Genomic DNA, 15,967 nt, shown 5'->3' on the forward strand with positions numbered 1-15,967 from the left:
GGATGTGGGCTTGAACTAACTAACAATATTCCTAATTTAGAATTAGGAATAAAGGGTTAATGACCCCCCCACACACAAAGTACAAAATGATGGTGTGGGAGTAAAAATAATGGAGCTGATGTGGCAAGGCAGTCTACAATGTTTGCCTGACCTGAGCGAATCTTTTCTGTGTGCTTCCTGAGAAAGGAGACATTCCATCAAATAAATGTTTTCCCTAATCCATAACAGTTATTCTGGATTTGTAAGATTTCTGAAAGTGTAGTTCATGGACCAAAATTATAAGGGTTTCTTAAAAGCAAATTCCCAAGCCTTTCCCATCACTTTGTGAATCAGACTCTCTCTGATTGGCAGCTGAGAGTTTGCATTTTCAGCAAGTTCCCTGGGGGACTTTCATGTCCACTGAAGTTTGGAGATCACTGACTTCCTAGAAACTTGCCCAAAGGTAAAGGTATTTTTTTCACCTAATTAAAAAAGAATTTGAGAACTGATTAAATAGATACCTTCATATCTTATTAGAGTAAGAATCATTCTTATAGTACATTTGTGAACTGTCATGTACCAAATAACCATCAAAAGTCACACCCTGGAAATATCTCACATTAATATGAACCTTATTTTTATTACTAAAATGCAAATCTTTTATTAAAACTATTTGCAAAATGATTTGTGTAGTTTATTTTCACAAAAAAAGGGAAAGAACTAGCTCTTTAGTATCATGCAGCTCAAAAAAAATCATGCACTATATTTTTCTCTTTTGAAGAGATGTTTTTGGAATTATCCACAAAAACCATATCTTAACTTCCTTCTGTTGCCAATAGTGGGTAATTACCATATTTATAATCATTTACTGAGAGAAATGATTCCCCACTACACTTGGAAAACTGGCAAATAACTTGAAATTCATTTGGTGTCTTTATATCAAGTAAAAATTCATTTTATTCTGCTGAAAAAGGTGAAAAAAATTAAATTTTGTCCTCTGATCCTTGATTTACAGGTAAAATTTTCATCACAAAATTGGTTTTATTTGGGTTAATGTTGTTTCATATGCTGAGTAGATAAATAACATTATCTTTACTCTAATCCCAGTGATAATGGTGACTCTCCAAGCATGAAGGTCCTGAGTGAGTTCTAAAGAGGTGGTGCTTTAGGGACAAGATTTCCATGTGAATTACGTGCACAGATTTTAAAGTTTTTTATTGCATCGTGTGTGCAATCTATACCAGACTCTGCTAAATACTGAAGATACAGCCATCAACAAAACATACATTGCACCTGCCCTCAGGGAGATCACCATCTGGTACTGTGCTGTCCAATACTGTAACCAGTAGTCATCAATAGCTCTTTACATTGAAGTTCAACAAAATTAAAATTCAATTGCTTGTTTGCACTAGCCACATTTCAGGTGGTCAACACCCACATGTAGTTGGTAGTAGTTGTCTTAGCACAGATATATAATATTTCCATCATCACAGAAAATTCCATTGAACAGTGCTAGTGGAATAAAACAGTTTCCAACCAGGGTTCCTCCACTTCATAGTTGTATGAACTTGAAAAAGTGACTCAGTTTCTCCAAACCTCAATTTCCTAATTCGTAAAATAGGGATATGACAGCTACATCAGCGATTTAAGAGGGAGGATCACGTGAGAGAAGTAGTAGGGTCTGGGCTGCCTTCTCATCTTCAGCAGTGAGTGCCCTGGTGCTCATGAGAGTGGGTTATGCTTCTCTAATTGCAGCTCCAAGACCCTGGAAGGAAGGTCAAGAGAAGATGGGCCTTTGCTGTCATCCCCTTGTCATTCAGAGTATATTTCAGAGAGTACCTGGTGAGGTGCTTTGAATGTCTTATGTCTGTTTACTTGAAATGTGAACTGCAAAAGAATCAATAATCACTCTTTCAATACATAATTCTGCAACTAAGCACGAGAGAATTTTGAGAACCAATTAACTCTTTTTATATTTTTAGTGTTAAATGATTAACTGAGGGACATAAAGATATTGTGGTTTCAAAAATATATATTTAAGTAAATGGGTGTCCTTAATTGAGTGAGATAATTAACATTATTTTAGGAACTTGGGAGGCTGAGGCAGGAGGATTGCAAGTTTGAGGCCAGCCTGGGAAATTCATCAAGACTGTCTCAAAACAAAACAAAACAAAAATCAAAAAAGTGGTAGAGCACTTGCTTAGCATGTGTAAACTCTGGGTTCAATCCCAGTACCGTTAAAACAAAGAAAACACGCACACACACAATTTTAGGCAAAGCTGCCTGCTAGTTCAGGGTGAAAAACAGTTTTATCTAACCAATTGGTAGAAAATTCCTAGAGCTTTTTGGAAGGATGGAATGGAAATCAGAATGCAACAAGAAAGAACTCAGCCATTGGCTAGTAATGTCTGCCATGGGCAGGCATTAGGGAGAATTGGCTGCACAGTTTATACATTTATCTACCTTTTCTCAAGGACAAGTTGATTACAGAAACAAGCAGATTTCTTGTTTTGAGACTCTTGCTAATTGCAGCCATCTTCATAGATTAAAGCTTATCTGTCTGAGGTCTAAAATCACCTTAAGCCTATTTTATTTATACTTTAATCCCATGAGCCATTGGCTATGCCCTCTGAAAATGAGCCTACAATATAAAATCCTGTACTACTTGAAGGCAAGGAGCCGGGACTGTGTTTTCCGTTTCACAGTCCATTAGTTAGATCAGATGACAACTTTCGAGATACATAATTGATACTATTACTTAGCTCTTGAATGAGTGAAAAGTGGAAGAAGTAGAGACCTAAAAAAAATCTTCATAAAATGCAATTGCACCATGTCACTCTCTACTCAGGAGCCCACAGGGACTCCCTACCGTAAATAAGCACCTCTTTGAGTTTCGCCTCACCCCATGTTGATAGCCTCATTTTTGATAACTCACCAATAGCAATAGTCCACTGCAGAATATCCAAAAGTCATACTGCGCCCAGCTTATTTTTCTCCATAGTTTTATGTATGTTGTCTTCATCTTTCCAACCAGGTTATTTGCATTTTAAAAATAGGGTCAATTTTCTACATCTTCTAAACTGCACAGTGTGTTGATTCTACTGCTTAAGTGGGCACAAAATGGAACAATCCTTGAAGATACAGCCTTCTTAACATTCAGTGGACTCAATAAATATCCACTGATCTTGTTTGTTGATTACAGTATTTCAATAAAATTTTGATTGACTCCCTGATTAAAAAGAACCAAGCCGGGTGCCGTGGCACATGCCTGTAATCCCAGCAGTCTGGGAGGCTGAGGCAGGAGGATCGTGAGTTCAAAGCCAGCCTCAGCAACTTAGTGAGGCCCTAAGCAACCCAGAGAGACCCTGTCTCTAAATAAAACATTAAAAAGGGCTGGGGATGTGGCTCAGTGGTTAGGCACCCTTGGGTTCAATTCCTGGTACAAAAAACAAACAAACAAACCCCCCCCAAAAAACCCAAGTGCTAAAATGCTAATATTTCTGTTAGAAATTAATTGCAGCAGGAATTCTGTCTGATTTGTATAACATGATGTTGTCTGCAACAGTGATTAATTGGCATTGAAATAAAAGTAAATCATTCTCCTACCAGCTTTCCAGAAGTAGCTTTCCAGGAGAAACCAGAAATCTGATGACAATTTTTGAAGGGTGATTTATAGCATATTAAGTATATCTAACAAGAACAGGGCAACTCTAGGGAGATATCTGTAGATATATTTCATAGCTACAAGTTTGCTTAATAATCACAAATTTGAAATTTCAAACCCTTAATGTGTTAGAAAATTTGACTCATAAACACTTTTACCCCAGTTTAAAGAAATTATATTACCTCAGTATGTTGTAACACAATAAAATAATTATAATAAAATTGAATTTTTAAAACAATTTTTGGGATGAATTAAAATTATATTAGAATCATTTCCAACTTAAATATTTGCTCATTTGCTTTTGTCCTAACTAAAACCATAAATGATTTAAAGGAGAAAAATTGAAAAAGGGTGTCCACCCTTTTAAAGCAAATATTAATTTTATTAGCAGAAGAGGGTGACATAAGAATTGCTAAATATAAAAGAAAACAACTTTGTTTAGCAACAACTAATAGTCAGGTGCAGAAAAGAAATTGTTTTTGTTTGTTTGTTTGTTTGTTTGTTTTTTTGAGGTACTAGGGATTAAGCCCAGGGCCTTGCACATGCTAAGTAAGCGCTGAGCAACGTTCCCAGTCCTTTTTATTTTGAGATATGGTCTCACCCAATTATCCAGTTTGGCCTTGAACTTGAGATCCTCCTGCCTCAGCCTCCCCAGGAGCTGGAATTACAGGAGTGTACCACCACACCGCAACAGAAATGTAAATTTATAATATTATTCATGACTATGAGGACAAGTTATTCCTAGTATATCACATTTAAATCATAGAAATAGTAAAGAATTTGAGTTCTGGAGATGGGAAAGCATATGATTCATACTCTCTCTTCTTCCCTTTCTCCTTTTCATTCCCAAATTTTACCTGATTAGATTAGAGGTACTTTGTTATTCAAAACAACAGATTTACAGCAAATTTCAATATGCAATTAAATTCTGCCATACAAAAGTATAAGGTCATTTTTTATTTTTTGGATGAATTAAGTCTGGTTTGTTTTGGTCCCCTTCCCAATTAGCTAATACCCAAATACTAGGATTAAGTTGTATAAGTAGGAAAAGTTGTGACTCTGGTCTTACTCAACTACCCGAGGCCACCCAATGCACAGGTTATACTGTTTGTGACACCCTGTCACCTTAGTAACTTCTGTTTACACACACACACACACACACACACGCACGCACACACACGCACACACACACACACGTCCCTTGGAAAGTCAGGGATCTTTTCACAATATCCTCTGTAGGCTGTTATAGCATGTCATAGCAGGTCAAGCCTCTAGTGTCATTTGTCAACTTACTTGATTTTTTCCACATTTGCCTCTTGAAGACAGGGGAGATGTTTTTGATTGGGAAGAAGTTTTATATGTGTTGATTTAATGAATAGAATAGGTCAGTAAAATTTAATTCAAAATTCTTTGGGAATATTGAATAAACAAATCCAGTCTTATCATTAGATCATGAACTCCTTAAAAGCAAGACCTGCATCTGACTTGCTTATTAATCCTCGTTCATACTTGGCAATCTTCTGTACGCTGAGGCATAGAATTGTCACTTTCAGGAATAATCAATAATTATAATAAGGCCCTGAGTATTTCTTAACTAGAAAAGTGGGGACACAGAGAAATTGGTTTTCTCAGTAGAGGATATTCATTTGTTATTTTTGCATAAATTTTTGGTGGATGCTTCTAAAGCAGGATTTCTAAAACTTGTCTGATAGTGAGAATCAACTGAGCAGCCTTTGCCGAGAAGCTAGCTCTTCTGTTCCTACCCTGGACCTACTACCCCAGGATCTCCAGGATTGTTGCATTTTTCTCAACTGATTTCCCTGTGACCAGGAAGGATTGAGATGCTATTCATACAACTTGAAAACAGTTTCTCTAAGCACTTTTGTTATTACCACATTTCACGATCAAAATTATGGATTTTCTCTTTTCCTCAGATCATACAAAGTACATTGTAGCTCAGTCCATTCAAATGATTCGAAATAATGAAAAATTCTAAATTAGTGGCAGTCCATAATAATCAAGATTCTTTTGTGAGCCCAATTTTCTGATTTGAGCAGCCTCGATCTGTTCAAATGAAATCTAAACACAAGCTCAAAAGCAGGCAATGAAATTTAAAGAGCATCCCGTCCTAAGCTTTTGTGCCAGCACAGTTAAGATCACACATTAAATGTGATCTTCACTAGGGACAGATGATGCCGTGTGTCAACTGAGACCACGTAAATCTCCCTCGCTCCTCTGTAGTTGGTTACAGGAATTGTTTTTCAGAGAGCAGTTTTGTATGCTATGTAGTTGCTGTGAGCGACTTTCCGAACACTGCAGGTATATATTTACTTGGTAAAAAGTACATTTCATTAACAAGTTAAAAAACAAAACAAAATGTAAACACACTAGCACTTGAGAGTGTCAGTGCTCCATGCCCCAGATGTCTTTTTTTAGAAATCCTTCTGAATACTTAAAGGTTCAAGGAGGATGATCTTACCAAGGAACTGGCCATTCCTACAAACTCATCGTCCCTACCAGGTAACTCTTTAACCTTCTTCCTTGTACACCAAACATGTACACAGGGGTCTAACAACTCCCTGCCACCACCATAAAGCAGATTATACGAGGAACAAAGGACATTAGCCTTCCGGTGCTGAGGAGCGAGGTAACCTGCAGAAACTCACAGGAGACAGAACAAACAAGGAAGAACTAAATGACTAATGAACAGGACAGGAAACCAAACCAGAAAAACAAACAGGCCGAGAAAACAACTGGTGATCAAACAAAGGAGCAGAGTGATTCTATGGATGAGTCTGGAGTCTGGCGTTCACCTGGGGCCCACCTGCAGAACAGGTGAAGGGAGGCAGCCTGAGCTGAAGTTTTTTGTGGGTTCCAGTTCCCTCTCCTCTACACACTGAAACAGGTGGGGGTGGTGAACCAAGCCAGAAAGTCTGGCTTTTTCCCTAATGGATGATCCATAAATATTTTGTTATCAAGAGTCCAGAGATAGGGCAGTGGTTATAGCTAAATGAAGCATCTGAAGGAGGGACTTAAACTTTAATATTCATTGAATCAAAAAACTCTCATTTGCTGTGTAATGAGGTTAAACTATAGCCACATCAATGGTTAGGATGACAGAGTGAAAAATAAGTATTTGTAATATGTTTGCAATAAAAAAATACTTTCCTTGGGGGCTTAAATATAAGTGGACACCTGTATATTAAATGAAATGAACAATTATTTATTGAGCACCTACTCCAAGCAAGGTATTGTGGTTTGGCCCTTTGTGGAACCAGCACCATAAAATATATGTATTAAATCTATCAAAGACACACAAACCTGACAGTGATGCTGTGTGTGAAGTGCCTCTAAAGACTGGTTTGATTAACATTTGCTTCCCCCAGATGCTCATCTGAAGAGTGCTGAGGGTGGGGTGGAGGTGTAGGTGGGAAATTGTTGGGGAATATTCAAAAAGATTGATTCTTTCTAAAAGGGAACACAATGAATTTGCCACTTTCTGACTCATCTATAGCTCTTCATCGTGGAAGTATCGAAATTCTATTTTCCTAGTGAAATTATATTTGTCCTGCTTGAAAACACTCTTGCAAATTTGCTTAAGGAAAAAATCTTTAAAAGTAAGTTAGAATCATTTCTATAGTTCTTAAATTTACGTGGATCAGAGGGTGAAATGTTTTTCATGGCTACTGAGCCAGAAATGAGGTAGATGCACAAAATTCAAGCCACGAAATCTTTTACGTATTTCCAAAAGTGGAGCATGAGTTTGGCTCCTCCGTTTCAGGAAGGCAAGGAAGAGGGAAATCAAGCCAGTAACAAGATTCATATATACATGAAAGCAAAAGCAAACTGGCTTCTCAAATACAGAGCCAAAATGTGGTTACTGAGACAAGGGAGATATCTCCCACAGCTGCTCTTAGAATTTTAATGGAACAAATAATATCTACATAGCTCCCTTGTGATAAACGCTGCTGCACCATTCTCTTATTTATTTATTTATTGGTACCAGGGATTGACGCAGAGGCACTTAACCACTGAACCACATCTCTAACCCTTTTTTAATTTTAATTTTTTAAGATGGTCTCTCTGTAAGTTTCTTAGGAGCTTGATAAGTGGCCAAGGCTGGCTTTGAACTTGCAATCCTCCTACCTCAGCCTCCCAAGTGGCTGGAATTACAGGTGTGCACCAGCATACCCAGCTTCATTCTCTTATTTTAAATTTAAGCTATTTTGATGAATTGTTTGTGTTTTCATGAACATTGAATACATTTGGGGGCAAAGTAAGAATGTGGAGAAAGAGAAAATATACCTATCAGAGTAAGTAAATGGAGAAACAGCTTCTTGGAGACCCATTTTTACTTGGTTTGCTAAATATCAGCTTACTCTCACAGTGTTACTTTTTAAAATAGATACTTTGAGAAAAGCTTCTTCATTCTTTAAAAAAAAAAAAAAAAAAAGGTCTTTTTGGATTTCTGTACCAGAGAAACACAAAGCTGTGGCTTTCTTAACCCTGAGAGTTCTGAGCCCACCCCTGCGGATGCTCAAGAAAAGGGGCTAAGTCCTTCTCTCTCGATTCATGTCGACCTTTATACACACCACACCGTGGAGAGAAGCTTGGAACTTGCACTTATTAAAAATAGTCTTTTTTCTCCTCCTTGGACATTTGCTGTTTTCCCAAACCTGCTCTGTACTTTCCCATCTCTGCATCTTTGCCCAAGTGAATTCTGTCTGTCCCAGAAAACTATTTTCTCCTGCCTTCCATCTGCTTATAGAAATCACACTCCCACACCCCAGGTCCATCCAAATGCCATTTCTTGCAGGAAGCCCTGTACGGTTACCCAAATGTGATCACCCCCCTGTCCAAATCTCTCAGTGTCCCTCAATTAACATAGCACATGAACACATTCTTCCTTGCTTTGTAGGCACCTATAGATAAGCATTGTTTTCGTACTTTGATCGAAAGTTCCTTTACTTTTTTTGTAATTTCCTGTGAATCTGTAATTATTTCAAAATAAAAAGTTATGTTAAAAAAATACCCAACGAAACATTGAATTGAAAAGAAAAATCCCTGAGAGTATTTATTCAGTTTTTTTACATCCTTTCCCTAAGGGTTGAGAACAGTGACTGTCCCTAAGTAGTAGACCTTTGGTGAGGGACAGTGGAGTGAATGTCCATGTATAAATATAGAAGCAGTGCCTGCAGGGTGGAGAATGGGATTTACACCCTGGGTTTGGGTCTTTTCTTTTCTTCCTACTTGGGAAAATATGAGGCGAATCATTTAGTATTTCTAAGCCTCAATTTTTCATCTGTCAACAGGGAATAATAAGTTACTTCACTGGGTTATTGTGAGAATTAAATGAGATAATGAATGTGCTAGTATTTCATTAAGTGTCAGCACTATGCCAGTTTAGTTATTATTAAGATCTGTGTAAAGCAATTCTACACATCACCTTTGGAGTTGCTCTTGGTGCCAGTAAGTTGTAGGTGGTGTAATTCTAAGGCAGCCCTGGTTTGACACCTCTTTCTATCTCCTTGTCATTCTTTATGACATCCTATAAGCACTCTTTCTCTTTCCATTCCTCCCAACAGTTCCCGGAATGACCTGCTCTATCCTTTCCGATAAGAGTTAAAAATAGTTCAAACAGAAAAATGAAGCACCTTCATAAAGTTGTGCTCCAGGAAGTTTAAAACATGAATTTATATTAATAGTCAAAACATGTTCAATTTGGTATATTTTCTGAACATTGTTGTCCTTATACAAAATGCTTGTAGGAATTCTCTGATTTATGAATGCCACCACATAAATATTTCATTTTCAACAAGGGTTCTGGAACATACTGTGACAAATTCACACATGGTCTAGAAGGTGCTGGAGGAGGCCGCTGGAGATCCCTTAGGAGGGGACAGTGAGGAATTTTGTGGGGTAAAACTTCTCAAGCCAAGAGAATGAGTTCAAAGGACTCCAGCAGCCATAGTACATCACTCTGTGTCTTATTTAGACAGTTCCCTAGCTGAGGCTCCATATTGATAGTGAAAACATTAAACTCATTGAATTACTGAAGACAAATGCTAATAAGTGTAAGCCAGGGATGCTTTGTAAATCCACTGGTAGAAAGTAATGGAGGTGGCTTTGTATCCTTTCCTCTCTGGTTCAGACTACTGGAAGCCAAAGATTCGAGATTTTGCTGCACACCTGAAGGAGCTTATGGTCACCTTGGTGTGACCTATGACCCATGTGGCCAGTGTTAGAAGAAAAAGTGGACTGTAAGGGCAAAGGAGTTGACCTGGTCCCATGGGGTGTATACTATCAGAGTTCAGATCAGGCAGACCGCTTATGGTGGCTCAGGGGACTGCATTCTAGAGTATGCTGGAGACCTACCCTCAAGACACCCTGAATCAGGGAAAGAGCAGAGTTGCCACTACTCTGCCAGACAAACACTGTTAGGTTTCAATTAGTGTAGCTCTCTCCAACCCTCTACCAGACCACGATCTGGGGTGGTATGGGTTATTTCTACATAATTAATCATACTGATCAACTCCATACTGATCAGCTCCGTGATCTGCATTTGCCCATGCCACTCACCTTTGCCACCAGGATCACCGTGAATGCTTGCTGGCCCCAGAGCCATCTCACTGCTCTTCCTTCTCCTTAGCTCCAGCCTCAACTTTTCAGGAAAGAATAGGAAAGGAGGTGGAAAAAGCCTGAGAGGAAGTATCCTTCTGTCACTTTTCCCCTGGAACCAAAGTCGTTCATGATGTGCAGTTTCCAGACAACTAGAGATTCTTTTTACCTGAGCTGTGCTGGGGCTAAGGGGTTTTATTATGATCTAACTTTTTTTTTTTTTAACATAGCTTACGTCATTCTCATGGGACTGTGCAGTTGCTTCTAACCAACCAATTTATTCAGCAATATCTTTTAGACTGAGAGGGATCTATGGAGAAGAACTTGAGTAACTTACTTTATATTCCATAAGAGGGGCACAATTTGTGTTGATTGAATTAAATTGTATAATTCAGGGATCATCTATTTAGCCAGTATAGCCTTGAACTTTTTTTTAATTGAAAAGATATGTTCCTATAATGTACATGGCTTATACTACTAAATTCAGTCATATATCGTCTATCATTCATTGATATAATAAGATGAGGATAATTAACATGATTTTCCTTAATTTGGGTAAGTGTACACTTGGTGGCATTTTTCTTCTATCTCCACTGAGCTTGATAGTTAGATATGATTTCTTTTGTGCTAAAAATAACAAAGATAGTATTTGGAAGAAATCAGAATGGATGGTCTGATAAATTATTTATAGGAATTTCGAGCAGCCTGCCAATCTGTTTTGTAATGTAGTGGAATCTTAATTTTTAATGAAGGAACCTATGAAAATCTGCTGGGGTGAAAACCATGACCTCTAAATGATACCACAGGAGGCCCTCCCTGTTGGGGCCGCACCTTTTCCCATCACCTCCCTAGGGCTTTACCTCCAGCTGACCTTCCCTGGGCCAAACGGAGGGGAGTTGGTTGGTACAAAGACTGACTAAGACAGGAAAGGTGGAGTGAGAGAGAACCCCCGCTCTGAAAGGGGACAAAACAAACCACCTTGGGGGACTATTGTGGGCTGGTTCAAAAGTCTCTTTTGACTAATGCACTGCGCTATTCAACTTTACATCCTTAATCTGTTGTGTCTGTTTTTAATTAAAAAAATAATTGGGGGAAATTAAGGACAATGAGAGAGTATTAGGAATACAAATAGATGAGAGATGAATCAGTCCTACAGAGGGAAAGAGACCGAAGTTACAAGGGTACATGTAAATGTGAATTTGGTCAATCTCATTTTTATCCTTCATGCTTCAGAAAAATACACTAGACTTGAAATGGTCTTGTGTGGTAACTAAATTCCCCAAATAGTGAAGGGACCTTTGTTGTTCAGAGAAATCCAACAGACCTGTTCATTATTTTTCATCCGGGCTCCCTCCTCATTTTCTCATCAGTAAAAAACAAGTCATATTTTTTGGAATTTTTTTTATCGACCATGTTACCACTCTTGAAAAAAATATAATTTTCTCCAACCTTTTTATGGAAGGAATTTTAATGGTTTAAAATCAAATATGTTCATAATGGTTGCGGGCTTTTTTTTCCTGTCATATAAGTTATTCTTGCAGTACTTACACAGCTAATGTCTTATCATCTCTAACAGGATTGAAAGAGTCTTTAATTCAGGTATTTTACGCTTCTGTTTTGAGTTGTTGAATATTAGAACTTATACAATTTTGGAGATCATTTGCTCTAAACTCCCCACTGAGCAGTTGAGGAAAATGAGGCTCAGAAATGTGAAATGGCTTGTTCAAGTTCTTACAACCCCTAATGAAAAAGCTCACACAATAATTCATGTTTCTTTGAATCCTAAACCTTCCTTTCCACTACACTTTCTGTTCAGTACCCTGCAACCCCCACCAGAGACCTGCACACAAGCTCTGAGCCATAAGAAATGTCCCTGAACAAATGCTTCTCTGAAACCCGTGTTCTTCATATGGACTATCTCTACCATTTGAATCACTGGTGTCTTTCTTCAACAAACATTAGGAAAGCACTAGATGGAATAGAATAATACTGTCTTTGACAATGGGGATCTCCCAATTTAAAATAGCAGAATGCAGTGAAAGAGTGATAATACATTTAAGGAAAAGAGGGCAAACCAGCTGGCTACGGAGCAGAAGGGCTGACCTGCATTAATACCACTCGGAGGGGAGTGAGAGACTTCCTTTATGAATGGGGAGAAAAGGAGTTGTGATCTGTTTGTGCAAAATACCAAATCATTTTAGCTAGACAAAACAGAGTTTAGCTTAGCAGACAGGAACGCTATGAATCACTGGGGTGGTGAAGGTGAAACTCCGTTTGATACCCATAATTAGAAAATTGTGAACAGAGATTTTGCTTGTGCAAAATAAACTTTCTGTACTGTTGCAACCTGTTATAGAGAGAGAGGTAGAGGTGGCTTGAAAATTCTTAATGGTTTAAGTTCCCACAGCTTTTTTAAAAAGCTTTATGGATTGAAATATGAATCTATCATCCTGTCTCTGTTTCCAAACGTGCTATATTTACTGGATAATGAACGTGTCTAAGAAATTGCTAGTTATGTGGATAATATTATAAATTGGACATTCATTAAATGCAAACTTATTTTGAGAAGTCATGGCAGCCCCATGGGCTCTCCATTTTGCTATCCACTGAGTGAAAAATATAGTGAATGAATAAAAAATATAGTGAATGGCCCTACTTTCTATGGAGTAAAACAGGGTAAAAATTTAATTACTTCAGCACATCTAAAATCATTTTTGTACTTTAATTGTGATTTTGAAACATATAGTAAAATAAGACAAAGTTGGATAATTAACACCCAGAAACCCAGCCACTCAGATTTAAAATTTTAAACATTTGCCATATTTGATTTATATTCATTTTTTTTCTGCTGAAGTTTTTAAAAGTGAATTGCAGACATCATGGTATTTCACTTCTGAACATGCTTAATGCTAAGTGTTTAATAAGAATACTTTCTATCTAACAATCCAATATCACAGCTAATATAATGAACACATATTTCCTAATATTGCCCTAAACCTAATTCATACTCAATTTGGCCAATATGTATTTTATAACTGGGTTTGTTGAAACCAAGATTCAATTAAGGCCACATGTTACATTTCTCTGTTATGATTCTTATTTTTTTTTTTTGCAATTCAAACCAACACCATCCTTCTCTCTGACCCCACATCTTTTCTTCACATGATATGCTCACCCGTAGAGAAGAAGCAGGTCAGTGGTTCTGTATAATGCCACCTTGATTCGTAGTGATGATTTAACTTTTTCTTCTATTCCTGTGTTTCCTGTAAACTGGAAGATGGTCCTGTTGGTCAGATTAGCAGTATTTCAGAGAAGATCCAATGACTCCAATTATTATATGTACCTGTGAAAAATGAGAGCACATGGCCATAAAATGTCCTGTTACAAGAACTTCATAATAGTTTTAATTACACTCACTCCAAATGTACAATCATTCCAAACTGGAAACACCCCCAAATATCTATCAACAAGACAATGGATAAAACAAAATATAAAATATTCATGCAATGGTATGCTACTTCACATTAAAAAGAAACTAAGTGTGATAAACATATCATTAGGAATAAATCTTTGAAGTATCATACGTAAAGAAGTCATTCCCCCCAAAAATGTTTGTGACATAAGATCTCATTTGTTGGAAGTTTGAGAACCTGAAAATTAATCTATGATGTCAGAAATCAGAAACACACATGAATGACTTTGGGCCTTGACTGTGGAGGGTCATAAGGGAGCTTTCTGGGGTGATGGAAAAGTTCTATGTCTTGATTTGGGATGACAACACGGGTACACAGACTTTGGAAAATTATTTGAACTGCTTTTATTATTTGTATAAAAGAAAAAAATGGGTGAAGCTATATACTACATTTCTCAGGAGGCTCATGGTATTGAATTATCCCACTATTAACATCAGTAAAATAGATTATTGGGAAAACACAAAAGTTGTAAATTCTTATCTTTTGATTCTAAGAAAATCAAAAGATTTTCTGGGTTAGAGCACAGTGAGAATTCTAAGATCATAGACACCCTTTGAAAACAGTCGAATTTTTTTTTATTCATAATTAAACTTAGCTCTCTGAAAAATACCAAGTTTGTTTTTCTCTTTTGTGAGAAAGAGGGGCAATACAGTGGGGATTCCTGAACAGAAAAGAAAATGTCATGTAGTCATCTGTTGTAAAGAGGTGCTGATCCAAAATGATGAGAAACTCAGGTAAGAATGGGAAAGGTCGGGGGGACCCTCCCACCACAAATTACAAAATGCACTCTGCCCGGTGGGGGAAGCTGAGGTTCTCCTTGATTGTGGGACACCCAACAAGAAGTCCCTTTCTGGCTGGGCCCTGACTGGGAGCTTTTGCAGTGAGGCCCCTCTGCAGCCTCCAGCTGGGGCCAACCACACCCATCACAGCCTGACTCTGGGTGGGGAACCGAACCTGAGGAAGGGCGTTGAAGACCTGGCAGCAAGGGCAAGTTCTAGCAGATGGCCAACACTCAAGACTCCTCAGGATCATACCTCTCTGCTGGCTGTGTGAATCTGAAGGCTCACTAAAATGTTTTGTCTTCATAATTCTCAGAGGGATTACTGCTTCATTAATGGCGGTTTAATTATACCATGGAATGAAGCAACATCCACACAGAAAGAAACGCGGGCATCATCTAGAGGGCTAAGGCTTCTGAACCTGGCTTATTTATAATGGTGGGTCTTACTTTGAGAAAGTTTGAGTTGCAAAATCCTAGACTTGAAAACCTGTCTTCCCATGGTTGGCTGGGATGAGCTGGTGGGAGGCAAGGTCACATTCAAGTTGCTGTAGGTAATTTTACTTAATAAAAATGGTTTCCCACAGGCTTCCTGAAATCACCCCTCTGCCCAGAGGCCACCAGGCCTTTCATTTCCTCCCAGCCCCAGTCAGCAAAGCATAGGCCCCACACCACCGAGGCACGTGCACATTTCCTAAGACTGGTTGGGATTTATGTTCTCTTTGTGACATGCACTACTTTAGGAAGTCTTCTTATTAAGTATTCCAGTGTCTTAAAGCTATAATCTTCCAAAAGCTCTCCTTACAGAAAGATAAGGAAGAGTGATTATTAAAACATTTATTGAATGAAAACATGCTCTACCCAAATGTTAAACTATAAATCAAATTAAAAGGATATTGTCTCACCGCAAACTAAATTATTCAAATATGATAATTCTCTGTAGCTTCATATGATTTGAATCATTGAATCTACTTGTTTACTCACTATACTCTGACTCTACCTAAAATATATTCAAAGAGGCTGAAAAAAATACATGCAATTCCAAAGGAAAAAAATAAAGAGATGGGCAAGTGGAGGTAGAACAAAGACATGGACATGAAAACTGAACCAGAGCAAGGCAAACACATGCCACGTTGTCCTGTACCTGTAAGGGACGAGAGGCAGGAACAGATTTAACCCCAGCTTACTGATCACAAAGAATAAAAAAAAAGAGGCAAAAACCAATACATAAACATATCAAAATTCTCAGGGTAAAATAACCAAATGTTGCATAAGAGATAGTCACTTAGTGGGTCTTTATAAAGAAGACAAGGTACAATGGAAAAGATGTTTTCTCCCCCTTCCTAGTGAGTTTCATTTAACCACTTCTGATATCCCTTGGCATGTAGCTAAGATCATAGTTGGATTTGGGAAAAGCAACAAAGAACTCCTATATCCCCAAACCAAGTGTGGCCC

Source organism: Marmota flaviventris, chromosome 8 (assembly GCF_047511675.1).
Source record: "Marmota flaviventris isolate mMarFla1 chromosome 8, mMarFla1.hap1, whole genome shotgun sequence".
In the NCBI taxonomy this organism is placed as follows: domain Eukaryota; kingdom Metazoa; phylum Chordata; class Mammalia; order Rodentia; family Sciuridae; genus Marmota; species Marmota flaviventris.